Source organism: Eptesicus fuscus, chromosome 3, assembly GCF_027574615.1.
Source record: "Eptesicus fuscus isolate TK198812 chromosome 3, DD_ASM_mEF_20220401, whole genome shotgun sequence".
Lineage (NCBI taxonomy): Eukaryota > Metazoa > Chordata > Mammalia > Chiroptera > Vespertilionidae > Eptesicus > Eptesicus fuscus.
The window spans coordinates 31,454,618-31,469,881 of record NC_072475.1 but is presented as its reverse complement, the minus strand read 5'-3'; positions in this window follow the sequence as shown (position 1 = coordinate 31,469,881).

The window sequence follows — 15,264 nt, the reverse complement described above, 5'->3', positions numbered from 1 at the left end:
TGGGCAATTTTACCCACGTAGCCCATATGCCTTCTGGTGTGAAAAATCATGTGGGTGTTTCTTCTAGAAAGTGCAGTTCAGTGGGAAGGTCTTCTGGACACTGTCTGAGGGGCTTTTCTAGGATGCTTCACTTTTTTCCAACCCTGGGCTCAGGCCTGAACACAGCCTCCTGCAGTCGTTTCTGGAGGACCTTGGTCATCCCACACCTGCAGTGCAGTGGCCTGGGCTGACCCAGGAGGGAAGCAAACCATAAGCACAGAAGGACACCCCGCTCTTCTGACAGATGCTCCTCTGAAAAACAGACAAGGCGAGAAGGAATCACTGCCAAAGGGTTTTTAGCACCAGTTCTGTTGCAAAACCCAGTCTCATGTTTGTGATTGATAACCCTTCTGGTGTGAGGGACTCAGACTTCACGCCTGGAGGGGGAAGTGATTCCTTAGCCTGAGGTGTTACTGTGCACAGAGATGTGGGGACGAGGATGGGAACGGAAGAGCAGAGCTTATGGAGGCCAGAGCTGTGTGCCAATGTTGCTTTAGCTGCTACGGTTTTTGGTGTCCTCTTACAACTGATGATTCTCACTTATTTGGCCATAAATTCTTTGACGCTCCTCCTGGTGAGAGGGAGGGGCTGTTTGCTTTCTTCCTGAATCTAGGCTGGCCTATTGAGCAATCGAATATGGCAAGAGTGATATGTGCCCATTCCAGGGCTGCTTCTACTGTGGTTTCTTGGGGCCCTTGTCTGTCATGTAAGAAATATAGTAATCTGCTGGAGAAACCACCTGGAGAGGCCCTGAGACTACATGGAAGTGGAGAGGAGACCCACAGTGCCAGCCTTCAACTTGTCTTGGACCCCCTAACCTAGCCTAGCTACAGATTAAATAGCACTGAGTGGCCCCAGTTGGCACCATGTGGAGCAGGAGACTTGTCCACCAAGCCCTTCCCAAATTCCTGACCTACAAAAGCACGAGGTATATAAAAATGGTTGCTCTTTTTTAAAAAAAAAAATCTATATTTTTATTGATTTCAGAGAGGAAGGGAGAGGAGAGAGAGATAGAAACATCAATGATGAGAGAGGATCATTGATTGGCTGCCTCCTGCATGCCCCCTACTAGGAACTGAGTTCGCAACCCGGGCATGTGCCCTTGATCAGAATCAAACCCTTCAGTCCTCAGGCTGATGCTCTATCCACTGAGCCAAACTAGCTAGGGCTGATTGCTCTTTTAAGCTACTTAATTTTGAGGTAGTTTTTTTAAATGTAAAAATAGCCAAAATATTCACAGTATTGGGAAAGGGAAGTTGGGATGAGCATGGACCTGAGGGAAGAGGGTAAAAAAGTTAGATGGTAGTGGATGAGTCATAAAAGAACTATCCCAAATGGAGGGTTACCATGATGTAGAGTCAATGCCTAAAACGTCAATTAACTGTGCTTCTACTGGGGCTTCGAAAACTCAAGATCCATTTAGGCAGTGACAGTGTCAAAGGTGGATTCTAAAGTGGATCAAACCCATAGTCAGGTAGGGGAGGGGCACTGGGGTTCCTTGCCTTCTGGCTGGTTTGTGCAAGGCCCAGCCTCAGAGGAAGAGATGTTGTGAACAGCCTGGACGTCAGGAATACAATCCATCCCAGAAGGGACCTAGAGGACAAATGGAGAGACAAACTCAGCCATGTGAGTGTAAAATTGGGCAAGGCTGTGCAGACTGTGGCTCAGTGGCCTGGGGGTGTGGGTGGGGGGTGGGCCTTGGATTCTCCAAGGAGAGGATCCTATCCTGGTGAGTCACAGGCCTGGGAAATTCTGAAGTAAACCTGAAAAGAAAGGAAGTGGATTTGAAGAAGTGACTGCTTATTAGTTTATATGTGTGTATGGATAGACATATAGAGGGTGTTTCATACACATTACTCAATTGAATTATCCTATATAATAAAGAGGTAATGTGCAAATTGACCCTCACGTCCTCACACAAGATGGCTGCCCCCATGTGGTCAAAGATGGCCGCCACAAGATGGCCAGCAGGGGAGGTCAGTTAGGGGGTGACCGGGCTGACAGGGGAGGGCAGTTGGGGGCGACCAGGCCTGCAGGGGAGCAGTTAGGCGTCAATCAGGCTGGCAGAGGAGTGGTTAGGGGGTGATCAGGCTGGCAGGCAGAAGTGGTTAGGGGCAATCAGGTAGGCAGGCAGGCAGGCGAGCGGTTGGGAGCCAGCAGTCTCAGATTGTGAGAGGGATGTCCGACTGCCAGTTTAGGTCCGATCCCAGAAGTCAGACATCCCCTGAGGGGTCCCAGATTGGAGAGGTTGCAGGCAGGGCTGAGGGACAACCCCCGCCCCCCCCCCCCCCAGTGCACGAATTTTGTGCACTGGACCTCTAGTTTGGAATAAAAATAATACCAATTTTTAAACCTTCTAATTTCTATCGCTTTTCAAAGTCAGGAAAATTGATTGTTTTAGTTTCTAGTTTTGAACCTGGGAGCCTTAAGGAATAAGGAGAAAATGAACCTTCTCTGAAGGGAGACTTTTTCTGTGCCCTGGAGGTTTTGTCTCTGAGACAAGATGAGTCAGCCATGTTAGGAGGCAAAAAGTTTCTTGACCTCCTCTTCCACTTAAGGACAAACTAATACACAAAGCTAAAACTTGAAATTTAAAGACAAAATAAGGTTTTTCAATTTTTAAATAAATGAGTGCTTGGAATTGTTGCCAGAGATTTAAAGTCATTCTGGAAGCTGTTTTCTGGGAGCATGGACCTTGTTTTCTTCTTCTTTTCCTAAGGCCATGTGGAATAAAAACTTGACTAGAAATCAATTTTTCATATTACAATAGGTTGAGAGCAAAAAATGGTATCCTAGCAACAGGAAGTGAGACAATGGGGTGAGTAGATGCAAACTGTGGATAGACATTCCACCTGAGGCTTTCTAAAGGCCATGAATAAGGTGACCAGCTCATAGACATGGCTGATGGGTCATTCAATTATGTTCTTGAATAAAAGATCCAGGGGGGAGAAAATTTTCACTTAATTTGGCTGTTTTATGGCTTTATGCTCAGTGAAAATTAAATAGTTTTTTTTAATGAGCTATTGTGAAAACTGGCCATTTAAATTTTCCATAGGACTTTAGAGAATAAACCTGAATTTAATTCTTCTGCACATTCTTAGCTCTATAGATTCTGTCGAAAGAACCACACTGCTAAGCAAAATACAGTAAGCTTTGCCAAACAATAAATCAAACAGTAATCTTTGTGGAATAGCTAGGGACCTCAGCTATATAGACTTTCAAGTTTTAAAACACAAATCCAGCATTTACCTGATTTATTTAACCCCACTGTACATATTCTTTGAAATGATAAGTATGCTTATAATCCTCTGGAATCTGTGGGATAGCTTAATAATAACTACCACTCACTAGCTATTGAGTTTTTGCCAACCCAATCAGAGTTACTTTTGCAAAAGTTTTATTGAGACATAATTCATATGCCATAACATTTGCCCTTATAAAGCATATATTTCAGTGGTATTTAGTATATGCAGAGTTGTGCAACCTTCAACACTATCTAATGTCAGAGCATTTTAACCTCTATACAAAGAAACCCCATACACATTAGCAGTCATTCCTCATTCTCCCTCCAGCCAGCCCCTTGCAGTCCTAATCTTTCATTTTTATGGATTTGCCTATTCTGGACATTTCACATGAATTATGAATAGAATAATACAATATGTGGTCTTTGTATATGGCTTCTTTCATTTAGTATTATATTTTCAAGGTTCATCTGTATAGTAGGTATTAATATTTTATTTCTTTTTATTGATGAATAACTTTTTATTGTATGGGATATGCCACATTTTGTTTTTCTATTCATCAGTTGATGGACACTTGGGTTGTTTCCATCTTTTGCTACTGTGAATAGTGCTTCTGAACTTTAGTGGACAAGTTTTTGTTTGAACACCTGTTTTCAGTTATATTGGGTACATAACCAGGTATGGAATTTCTAGGTCATATGATAATTCTATGTTTAACATTTGAGGAGATGCCAAACTATTTTCCAAAACAGCTGCACCTTTTTACATTCCCAGAGCAATGTATGAAGGTTCATTCTCTACATTCTCATAAACACTTGTTATTACCTGTCTTTTTAAGTATAGCCATCCTAGTGCATGTGAAGTGGTGTCATATTGCAGTTTTGATTTGCATTTATATAATGACTAGAGGCCTGGTGCATAAAATTCATGCACGGGGGGCGGGGAACCTCAGCCCAGCCTGCACCCTCTCACAATCAGAGACCCCTCAGGGGATGTCTGACTGCCAGTTTAGGCCTGATCCCGCAGGAATCCCTGTGGGATTGGGCCTAAACTGGCAGTTGGACATCCCTCTCACAATCCGGGACTGCTGGCTCATAAGCCTGCCTCCTGTCTAATCGCCCCTAGCCACTCTGCCTGCCTGCCTGATTGCCCCTAACCACTCGCCTGCCTGCCTGATCTCCCCTAACCACTCGCCTGCCTGCCTGATCGCCCCTAACCACTCTGCCTGACTGCCTGATCACCCCTAACTGCTCACCTGCCTGCCTGATCGCCTCTAACCACCTCTGCCTCAACCCCCGCCATCATTGCTTTGTCCAGAAGGACATCCAGAATGATGTCCGGAAGGTAGTTTGGCTGTCCAGTCTAATTAGCATATTATGCTTTTATTATTATAGATTAATGATGATGAGTATCATTTCACATACTTAGTGGCTTTTGTAGCTCTTCTTTGGAAAAATGTCCATTCAAATCTTTTGCCCATTTCTTAACTCAATTATTTTTTTATTATTGAGTTGTAAGAGTTCTTTATATTACCTGGAAACAAGCATCCTATCAAGTATATGATTTGTAAATATCCTTTCTCATTCTATAGGTTGACTTAAAAATACACTATTTTTTAGAGGTTTTAAGTTCATAGTAAAATTGAGCAGGAAGTACAGAGAATTCTCATGTACTCTCTGCTCTATACATGCACAGCCTCCTCCACTATCAACATCCCTCTATACCAAAGTGGTACATTTGTTACAACTGATGAACCTACATTGACACATCATTGTTACCCAAAGTCAAGCTATATATATAAAAGCCTAAGCGACTGTTAACGACTGAATGACCGAAAAGACTGGAATGACCGGTTGACCAGTCACTATGATATGCACTGACCACCAGGGGGCAGATTCTCAATGCATGAGCTGCCCCCTGGTGGTCAGTGCTCTCCCACAGCCAACCTCCCATGGCCCCTCTCCCCCAGCCAGCTGGCCCCCATTGGCCCCTGGTGCTAAACCATTCGTAGAGACCTGCTTCTGGGTTGGGGTGGTTCATACATAGCAGAGAAGCTCCTTCACTGTGATCTATTGAAATTCAGCCCTGGACACAAGGGTTTGTCTTGCTTCTGTCCTCTCCCTTCCCTGGGGAAAGAGGATGGGGGGAGGCAGGGAACCGCGCGGTGGCAGGGCGTCTGGCATCTGTTCCCAGCATCTAACCATTCCTTCTGTCCCTGGCCCAGTGACCATTGCCTCTTCTCCAGTCCCTGCAAGGGCCTTGGGGCCCTGGGCTGGAATGGGGAACTGGGGGTGGGTGGTGGCGGAGCGGCCAAGGGTCAACTCCCTCCTTGGGGCTGGTGGCCAACCTCCCGCAGTCCCTCCCCCCCCCCACAGCCAGTAAACCTCCCACCGTGGTCCCTCCCTCAGCTGGCCAACCTTGCAGGGTCCCTCCCCCTGCCCCCGTGCACGAATTCTTGCACCGGGCCTCTAGTAGTTTCTATTAGGGGTCACTCTTGGTTATGTACATTTTATAGGTTTTGACAAATGTATGGCATGAATCCATCATACAGAATAGTTTCACTGGTAACCATTGATCTTTTTACTCTCTCTATAGTTTGCATTTTCCAGAATGTCCTATAGTTGGAATCCTATTAGTACAATATGTAGATTTTTCATATTGACTTCTTTCATATAATAATATGCATTTAAATTTCCTCTGTTTTGTCATGGCTTGATAGCTCCTTTCCTTTTTAGTGCTGAAATATATTCAGTTGTCTGGATGTACCACAGTTACTTATTCTTTCACCTACTGGAAGCCATCTTGGTTGCTTCCAAGTTTTGGTGATTATGTTTAAGGCTCTATAAACATGTAGGTTTTTGTGTGGACATAAGTTTTTAGCTACTTTGGGTAGCTAAAAGAGCATGATTACTGGATTATATGGTAAGAGTATGTTTAGTTTTTTGTTTTTTTTAAAATATGTTTTATTGATTTTTCACAGAGAGGAAGGGAGAGGGATAGAAAGCTAGAAACATCGATGAGAGAGAGACATCGACCAGCTGCCTCCTGCACACCCCCCACCTGGGGATGTGCCCGCAACCAATGTACATGCCCTTGACCGGAATCGAACCTGGGACCTTCCAGTCCGCAGACCGACGCTCTATCCACTGAGCCAAACCGGTTTCGGCTGTTTAGTTTTTTAAGCAACTGTCAAACTGTCTTCCAAAGTGGCTGTACCATTGTAATTTCCACCCACAGTGAATAAAAGTTCCTGTAGTCCACAACTTTGCTAGTATTTGATATTGATATTGTTTTGAAAATTTTTGCCTAGGTTGACTTTTCAATCTCTTGATGTCCTTTAAAGCACAACATTTTTAACTTTGCCAAAATCCAATTTACCTATTTTTTGTTGTTGTCATATAAGAAACTATTGTCTTACTTAAGGTCATGAAGATTTACTCCTATGTCTTCTTCTAAGAGTTTTATTGTTCTAGATCTTACAATTTAGGACTATAACCCATTTTGAGGTGTGTTTTTTGTATTTGTGTGAGGTAAGGGTCTGACTTTATTGTCTTGCTTATGTATATCCAGTTGTCCCAAAACCATTTGTTGAAAAGAATATTCATTCCTTATTGAATGCTCTTTGCATTCTTATTGAAAATCAGTTTATTATAAATGCAAGGGTTTAGTTCTGGACACTACTAGTAAATTCTATCTTTATGCCCATACAACACTGTCTGATTATTGTATCTTTGTATTATGTTTTGAAACCATGAAGTGTGAGTACTCCAATTTCATTCTTTTTCAAGATTATTTTGGATATTCTAGGACCTTGATATATCCATGTAAATTTTAGAATAAGCATGGCACTTTCTACACAAAAGTGTACTGGGATTTTGAATAGGACTGCACCAAATCTATAAATAGATTTAGGAAAAATTGACACAATAACACTATGTTCTCTGCTCCATGAAGATGGTATATCTCTCCATGTATTTAGATCTCCAGAATTTTTGGTAGTTTTCAATGTTCTGGTTGTGGACATATTTGTAAAATTATTTCCAAGTATTTTATTTTTTGCATAGTACTAGCAAAATAATAGGCACATACATCAACGGAACAAAACAGAGAGCTCAAAATTAGATCCAGGTGAAAAGAGTCAACTGATCTTTTACAAAGGAACAAATTCAGTGAAGAAAGGACAGTCTTTCCAACAAATGGTGTTAGCAAAACTGAACATATACATGCAAAAAAAATGAACTTAAACATACACCTTCCACTTTTCATAAGCATTAACTCAAAATTGATCATAGAACTAAATTTAAAAAGCCAAAGTATAAAAGTCTTTGGAAAAGTAGAAGAAAATTTACATAGCCTTGGTTTGGTGATGCATTTTTAAATATAACACCAATAGACATGAAATAATAAACATTATAAACTAAACTTCCTTAAAATAAAAACTTCTGCTCTACAAAAGACTGTTAAGAGAATGAAAAGACAAGCCACAGACTGGGAGAAAACACTTGTAACACACATATCTGATAAAAGACTTGCATCCAAAATATACAAAGGACTCAAACTCAACTCAACAATAAAAAAAGAAACAACCAACTTAGAAAACTGGCAAAAGATCTGAACAGACATTTCACTTGAGAGTTACACAGATGACAAACAAGCATACAAAAAGATACCCAAATTGTTTGTTATTGGGAAATTTTAATTAAATAACAATGAACAACTAAATTATACACAATGTAATATACAAATGATATATTTTAGATTTGTACACTTGAAACCTATATAACCTTATTAACCAATGTCACCCCAATAAATTTAATTAAACAACAACAAAACAATGGGAAACTATTATACACCAATTAGAATAATTAAAATCCCTAAAACTGACAAAACCAGTTGCTAGTGAGGATATAAAGCATCAGGAACTCTCATTCATTGCTTGCTGGAATGCAAAATGATACAGAAACATTAGAAGGCAGTTTGGCTATTTCCCATAAAACAAAAAATTTATTTTTCATATGACCCAATAATCATGCTGCTACTTGCCCATCTGATTTGAAAACTTATGTCTGCATAAGACCTGCACATGAATGTTTATAACAGCTTTATTGATCATTGCCTAAAAACAGAAAACAATGACAATATCTGACCAGTATTCTTCAAAACTGTCAAGATCATAAAAAATAAGGAATGTTTGAGAAGCTGTTACAACCAAGCGGTGCCTATTGGGACTTGACTACTAAATGTAATATAGTATCCTGGATAGGACCTTGGAATGCAGTAAAAAACAAAAACCAACAAACGATATTGGGGGCGGGGGAGGATATTAGAGAAAAACTGCGGAAATCTGAATGAAGTATGGACTTTTAGAATATATCAATATTGGCCATGAATTGTGACAAATGTACCATGTTAATGGAAGATATTAATAAGGGAAACTGGGTATGAGGTATAAGATAATCTTTGTAGTAATTCCATAAATCTATAATGTTTGAAAATAAAAATTTTATTAAAAAATTAAAGAGATTGAATATGTGTAGGTACTGAAGAAACAGTATTGGAGTAAGATCGCTAGATTAGATAGAAAACTGGTTAATATCCTACAGGGAAATAAAACTGCTATGGTCTGAATGTTTGTGCTTCCCTCCCCCGACCCCCCTTCCACCCCGCCCAATTCATTTGTTGACATCCTAATCCCCAAGATGATGATGGTATCAGGAGATAGGGCCTTTAGGAATATTTAGGCTGTGAAGGCAGAGCCCTCATGAACAGGATTAGTGCCTTTATAAACAAGACCCAAGAGAGACCTCTCCCTCGTTTCAGCACCTGAGGCTACAGGGGGAAAGATGGCCATCTAGCAAGCAGACCTTCACCAGACACTGATTCTTGGACTTCCCAGCCTCTAGAACTGTGAGAAATAAGTTGTGAGTAATTTACTTGTATAAGCCACCTAGTTTATGGTATTTTTGTTACAGCAGCCCAGATGAATTAAGACAAACTGTAGTCCTTTGAGTTATTCTTTCTACTGGGCAGAAATTCATATTAATCTTCCAACATAATTAATCTTGCAACATATTAATCTTCCACGTGTTAATACATAACTTTACAGAATCTGGCCCCTAATCAATAGCAAATACTAAATCAAGAAAAAAAATGCATTTCCCTGAAGCAGTGGTAGGCAAACTTTTCTTAAAGAGCAGGACAGTAAATATTTTAGGCTCGTAGGCCATTTGATCTGTGTTGTAACTACTCAACCCTCCTGTTGTAGCAGGAAAGCAACCACAGGCAATAGGTAACAAATGGGTGTGCTGTGTTCCAATAAAACTTTATTTACAAAAATGGGCGGGACCAGCACATGAGCCATAGTTTGCTCACTTCTGCTTGAGAGAATTAAACAGTTCTTGCTGAGCCTATTAGACAGTGCTCCAACATGACATTCAAAGAACATGCAATTACCTGTTTGTCTTTTCTCTAAGCTTGGATACATTTTCTTACCAGTCCCTAACTGATGGCCTCTGTATTGAGCAGTCACTCCAGGCTGTAAATGCTGCTCCTGATACACCCTCCTTTGTGTTCATGATGTCTTATAAATTCAGTCCTACCTCCCCTCTCAACAGTGTTGTCCACTTGAGTCTACATCTAGGGCCAATGCTGTGCTTTCACCTGTGCTTGAGGGAGTCCTGCCTCCAGGGAGAGAGATTGGGCCACATCTGTTTGGGCCTTCCCTGCCTATCATACTGTCCTGACTCATGGCACTAAGGTCCCTTGGGACTTTGCTTTTGCTCCCATTACCCTTCCAACATGGAAGTATTAAAAATCTTTTAATAAAGGTTCTGTTTTTTCACCTTTGGGAAGGTCATGTCTCTACACACATTCTTTTTATTTTATTTTAAACTAGAGGCCCGGTGCACGAAATTTGTGCATGGGGGTGGAGGTCCCTCAGCCCAGCCTGCACCCTCTCCAATCCGGGACCCCTCAGGGGATGTCTGACTGTTGTTCCGGATAGGGCCTAAACCAGCAGTTGGACATTCCTTTTGCAATCCGGGACCACTGGCTTCTAACTGCTCCCTGTCTGCCTGCCTGATCGCCCCTAACCGCCTCTGCCTGCTGGCCTGATGCCCCTAACTACTCCCCTGCTGACCTGATTGTCCCCTAACTGCTCTCCCCTGCCAGCCTGATTGCCCCCTAACTGCCTTTGCCTTGGCCCTCACCACCGTGGCTTTGTCCAGAAGGATGTCCCATCTAATTAGCATATTACCCTTTTATTAGTATAGATTTTTCAAATATAGTTTACATTCAGTATTATGTTGCAGGTATACAGCATAGGGGTTAGGCAATCAGATACTTTACAGAGTGGTCTCCCCGATATTTCAAATACCCACCTGGACCCATGCACAGTTATTACAATATTAATGACTATATTCCTTATGCTATGATTGACATCTCTGTGACTATTCTGTAACTACCAATTTGTACTTCTTAATCCCTTCACTTTTTCACCCCCCACCTCCACCCCCACCCTCACCCTGCACTGTCAATCATCAGTCTGTCTCTGTATCTATGAATCTGTTTCTATTTTGCTTGTTCCTGCACACATTCTTGAATCTGTCCTGGAGGAAGAGGTGCCTGCACTAAGTGTTTATAATTTAACAGAAGTTAAAGCAGAGGACTTTGGGTCATATGACATCCTTTACCCCTCTCCCACTTCAAGCATTCCTTCTCAAGACAAGCAATCCTAGCTTCTAAATATATAAGGTCATTATAAGGTTTAAGCAGTTCTAGATCCCAGGGTTAAAAACACAAGCCTTGTTTCCCCTACCAGTGATGGCGAACCTATGACACACGTGTCAGCACTGACACGCGTAGCCATTTCTGATGACATGCGGCCGCATGCCGAGGATGAAACATTTGCTGCTCCTGAGGATGAAACATTTGCCACTAGAGTCTTGGAGTTAGTTTTTTCCTCAAAGTGACACACTACCCGAGTTATGCTCAGTTTTTTGGCGAAGTTTGACACAACAAGCTCAAAAGGTTGCCCATCACTGCTGGGCTTTAAGAAACTGCTTTTGACTCTTGGATCCTCACTAACCATCATTTTGAGAAGACAAACTTCCCTCTTCTCTTTGGGAATTCTAGTGTATCCAGTTCTGCTTTGGGGTTCTTGGCAATTCTTTGAGGTATTTTTTCCCCTCATACTTGCATTTTCTCTCGTACTGTTTTCTCCGCCCTCCCCCGCCCACTTTGTTTTTATTATTGACACTATTACAGATGTCCCCATTTTCCCTCCCTTTGGCCACCTCCTCCCAACACCGCCCCTCCCCTCCCTCTGGCCATCACCACACTATTGTCAATGTCTATGGATTATGCATAAATGTTCTTTGGCTAATCCCTTCACCTTCTTTCATCCAGTACTGTTTTCTGATCCACAAAAAAACTTACCTGGTCTTTGCCACCATCCCTTTTTGTTAAAGTTTCTTTTTGCTTATTCTATATAGTGCTACTTTCAAAGTGTACAATATAGGTGGACACCCCTGGCATAGTGATGACTTGTCAGGTCATCAAGCAGATAGTGTGTTTAAACATGTGTTTTACAACTTGCCCTCTAATATTTGAAGGAGGGATTGAGTGTTTGATGGAAGAAAGAAAGGTGAAGATGGAGGATTCAGAAATAGTACTTGGCTGAGCCTCTATTTTCTGGAGCAATTCTGCTGTGGCCCTGAGTTTGCAAATTCCATTCAGCAAAATAAAATTTCTATAGTTAACCAGAGCCACCTTGTTTAAAAGGCAGTCAGGAACACATCCCATCTCTGCCCAGATCCTTCCTTCCTTAGATAACTGCTGCACACTATTCAAGACTCAACTCCAGCTTAACCAAATACTTGTGCACCTTCCAATGAACTCTATGAATAGCATTTACCTGCTCTTTTCAAGAGCCATTTATGTGTCTCTTCTCTTACACTGTGAACTCCTCAGGGCCGGAATGAGTCTTAATTACCATTGTATCCCCTGAACCTGGAGCAGTGTGTCTGACACATAGGTGACAATCAAGAAATGTTGGTTGAACTAAATTGAACTGAACACTCATTACATTATTGAAAACTTAGAACATTATAGTGGATTAAAATAGTTATTTATAACTAATCACCATCTTTTGTTCATGAGTCTCTCTAGCATGACTCATGTTACCTTTAAACACAAATGATGACAGTATATAAATTCACATGCTTTCTAGACTGAACTAATCTCTAGCTTCAGGGTCTATGGCCAAACTTTTTATTGAGGTGCTAGCTTATTTTGCTTATGCCTTTCAAAAAATGACAAAGGAAGAACATCTGGTAAGAGTTCTACTCGTTCTTTGAAGTTTTCATTTAGTGTCCTGATGCAGAAAATTACTAAATGTTACTCAGGGATTCTGAAGGCATAAATACAGCTCACAAAGAGCCCTGTGAATTTCACTGGAATAAGTTATTTGTTTTAGGAGAATATGGTTCTTTAACTGAAGTAATAGGTCAAAGAGAGATGGATATGCAAGCATTTTCATAGAAAAGCTCTGACTTTGTTTTGGATATTAACCTCTTACCAAATATATCATTTGCAAATATCTTCTTCCATTTAGTAGATTGTTTCTTCATTTTGTTAATGTTTTCCTTCACTGGACAGCATTTTTGTTTGATGTAATCCCATTTGTTTATTTTTGTTTCTGTTGCCCTTGCCTAAGGGGACAGAGCCAAAAAAAAAAAAAATGCTAAAAACCCATGTTAAAGAGTTTACTGCCTATGATTTTGTTTAAGAATTTTATGGTTTCAGGTCTTACATTTAAGTCTTTAATACATTTTAAGTTTATTTTTGTATGTGGTGTAAAAAAGTGGTCCAGATTTTTTTTTACATGTATCTGGCCAGTTTTACCAGCACCACTTATTGAAGAGACTGCTATTTTCCTGAAATATATTCCTGCCTTCTCTGTCATAGATTAATTGACCATATAAGTAAGGGTTTATTTCTGGCTCTCTCTTCAGTTCCATTGATCTATGTGTCTGTTTTGTGTCAGTGCCATTCTGTTTGGACTATTTGCAATAGCTCTGAATTTGTGCAAATGATGCCTGGGTTAGATGTGGGTATAAAACATGGTGCAATGGGGTGAGGAGAAAAAGTGGAATCTTGAGATACCTATGAAACTAAGATAGTATTTCTCAATTAGTTTTGACTTGAATCCCAGCAAGAAAATAATTTTACATCATGATCCAGTATGTATAAATAGGTATATATGTATATTATATATAATTAAAATTAAACACTTTCCCTCATTATGTGTGTTCTTTTTTCTCCTGTTTTACTTTTAAAACTAACCCACTAAATTGATTTTACCTCCAACTAATGAGCCAAGGTTCACAATTATTTCCCCAACATTTTATTATGAAAAATCTCAAATATATAGAAAAGTTTAAAGAATTGTATGTTGTATTTTACAATGTTGCTGTATAATTGTATTTCAAACAGTCCTATACCCACCATTTAGTTTCAATAATTCAAATTTAGTTTCAGACACTTAAATGCTTCATGTACATATTATCACCTAGAACTCAAAAATTTTATATATATCTTTTTTTCTTTTTATATATATTTTTTATTGATTTCAAATAGGAAGGGAGAGTGAGAGAGAGATAGAAACATCAATGATGAGAGAGAATCATTGATTGGCTACCTCCTGCATGCCCCTACTGGGGATTTAACCAGCAACCTGGGCATGTGCTCTGACCGGGAACAGAGACCTCCTGATTCATAGGCCAATGCTCAACCACTGAGCCACACTGGCCTGATTATTTATATCTTTCTAAGGTTAAACTTACATAGAGGGAAGTGCACAAATTTAAGTGTATATTAGTTTCCTAGTGTTGTTTAACAAGTTACAATAAGCTATGTGGCTTAAAACAATAGAAATTTATTTTCTCTTGGTTGTGGAGGCTAGAAGTCTGATATCAAGATGTTGACCTGTAATTTTCTTTGGGCAGCCTCTTTGGGCACCTCCAGTCAGCTCATGCTGGGCTTCTCTTGATTCCATCTTGCTGCAAAGAGGGAGGCTGTCATTTAGAGAGTTTACGGTTGAAATGATTGGTAGTGAAGTATTCTCTAGAATCAACACTCTCTTTTCTTGCCAGTAAAATGACATCTCTGAAACTTTGTTCTATTTCTTGACAATCCATTTATAAAGAAAAGACTCATCTCAAAGTTCTTGAAATAGAGTCTCTAAGCTGTAATAGACTCTGTTCTAGCCACACTCATAAAGCGGAACCTATGATGGCGTGAACAGGCCCAGTGGTGGCTGTGTGTCCAATTCTCATCATTCTCTCTCTCTCTCTCTCTCTCTCTCTCTCTCTCTCTCTCTCTCTCTCTCTCTCTCTCTCTCTTCCTCTCTCTCTCTCCCCTCTGAAAATAAACAGTACAGGGCCAAATGCTTCAGAAAGAGATAAGAGCAGAGGATGAGGACAATAACAATCAGAATAAGAATTCGGTGAGTTAAAGATTCAAGAACCCATGTTATATAGTAGACAGGGAAATGTCCAGAGCTGAGGGTAGAAATCATGTTTGAAGATCTTGGTGATAAAAAATGTAATAAGTGTTTGATACCAAGTTGTTAAGACTTTGTGATTCTCAGCAGTTAGGCTATGGGAAGGAGTTTGGAAGTTTGGAGTTTAGGCAAAGCATTAAGAGAAGGTAGTCAGCCAGACCGGTGTGGCTCAATGTTTGAGCATAGACTTATGAACCAGGAGGTTATGGTTCTATCCCCAGTCAGGGCACATGCCCAGGTTGTGAGCTCAATCCCCAGTGGGGTATGCAGGAGGCAGCCAATCAATGATTCTCTCTCATCATTGATGTTTCTATCTCTCTCCCCCTCTCCTTTCCTCTCTGAAATGAATAAAAAAATATTTTTTAAAAAAGAGAGAGAAGGTGGGTCAGAGGACTGTAAGTTGCTGGGATCAGTAATTCA